Source organism: Cynara cardunculus (genome assembly GCF_001531365.2).
Source record: "Cynara cardunculus var. scolymus isolate 2C chromosome LG 10, CcrdV1, whole genome shotgun sequence".
NCBI classification, from domain to species: domain Eukaryota; kingdom Viridiplantae; phylum Streptophyta; class Magnoliopsida; order Asterales; family Asteraceae; genus Cynara; species Cynara cardunculus.
This window is the reverse complement of record NC_037537.1, coordinates 21,398,985-21,400,675: the sequence shown is the minus strand read 5'-3', so window position 1 is coordinate 21,400,675 and position 1,691 is coordinate 21,398,985.

Sequence of the window (1,691 nt, the reverse complement as noted above, 5' to 3'; positions counted from 1 at the left end):
ATTATTTATTTATTTTTAACATTTGGTTTGTATCTAATTAACATATGACATTATTAGTGAATTGTTTTAAATATATCATGAAATATTAAATTTTATTAATTTAAAAACATGTAGTTTTTGGTTATTTTACACTTTTCAACTAGCTTATTTGCTTGTTCTTGCAAATATATTTAGTTCATAAGCTAGATTACAGTCATCAGTTAATTTATCAGCTATCTGCTAGTTTGCTAAACATAATTTAAAATTATCTCTAACAGATTATTCAAAATAAATTGAATATAGATTTATAGGATCTTTTTGCTCTGATAAAATCTCTTAACATAGAAAGTAGGGGACATAGAAGGTAACATTCTTTAGATATTTTTTTTAAAATTAAATATTTTTTTTATAATTTATGAAATATGTTAATAATATAATTAATGCTATAATTTTCAAAATTAATATATTTCAGCTTGAACTAGAGAATACACCTAATTCTAGGGGTGTCCTGAGTGACGGAGTCCGATTTAAAAAGTAAATCGCCATTGGAGAGTGATTTTTGTGGCCATTTTGTAAGAAATGTTTAAAAAGTATTCATTTTATTAGTGTACTACGTATAAAGTAGTCATTTTAGATAATTTCGCAATTTTGCCCCTCGTCTCAGAACCACCGGCCAGCAAGACACAACTGAGTGGTTATTGACCAAAATAACCTTTTGGAAAAGAATATATAAAAATAACCCTAAAATACATTTTTTTTAAATGACCACCTCTCCTCCTTCCCTTTCACCCGGTGGGTATTTGCCTAACACCCTCCCTAAAACTAACAATGTCAACCTCAGCTTCAGTCGGTTACGAGTGGAGGGAGTTGGGTGGGCCCTAACACATCAAGGCGCGTTCTCCTCTCGAATCCCGACGACGGGCGTAACCGATTCACATCAGTCAAAGTCGTGAGCATCTTTAGTCATTTCATGACAACTTTATCTGATTTTATTAGGAAGGGTGGTGGACAAATACTCTGAGTGAGAAGAAAGGAGTAACCGATGGTTTTTTTTTTTATAAAAATATATATTTTAAATTTTAAATTTTTTTTTTCCAAAAGGTTATCACCCCATAATTGAGCAACTGCTTCTGCTTCAAGATATGGTGGTCGCAGCGTGACAATCATCGCAATAATCTATATCCATTTCGCCCCAATATATTATTTTCTAAAATAAATTTTAAATTTTAAAAATAAAATAATTATTTATTAGTGAGTCAAAAGTAACAAAATAAGTCACATGATTCAAAGTCCGACATACTAAGTGAATTATTTGGTTGGGGTATTGAGGGGAAATAAATAAGAATATTAATTTAAAAGATATAAAATAACGGTTTATTTTTAAATAAGTTCATTATATATACTACAGAGTCCCGGGCTCCTCCCATTGCTTGGGAGCTTAAGGTTTTATGCCTAACGTTTTCAATTACGAAATCCAATTAGACGTTTAGCAGTTTGGTAGCTCGCAAGGCTCATAGTATAAAGCATTTGACAAAAACTTTTAAAAACTATTTTTTTGCATGAAGTACTGTATATTGATGTATATTACTTAAAACTCAAGATTACAAGTAAATTATGCATAAGTACAACTTATTAAAGCTTCATGTTTAAATTCGTGTAACTAACTTCGGATAAACATAATCAAATAAAGGATAAACGTCTTATTTTAAAAT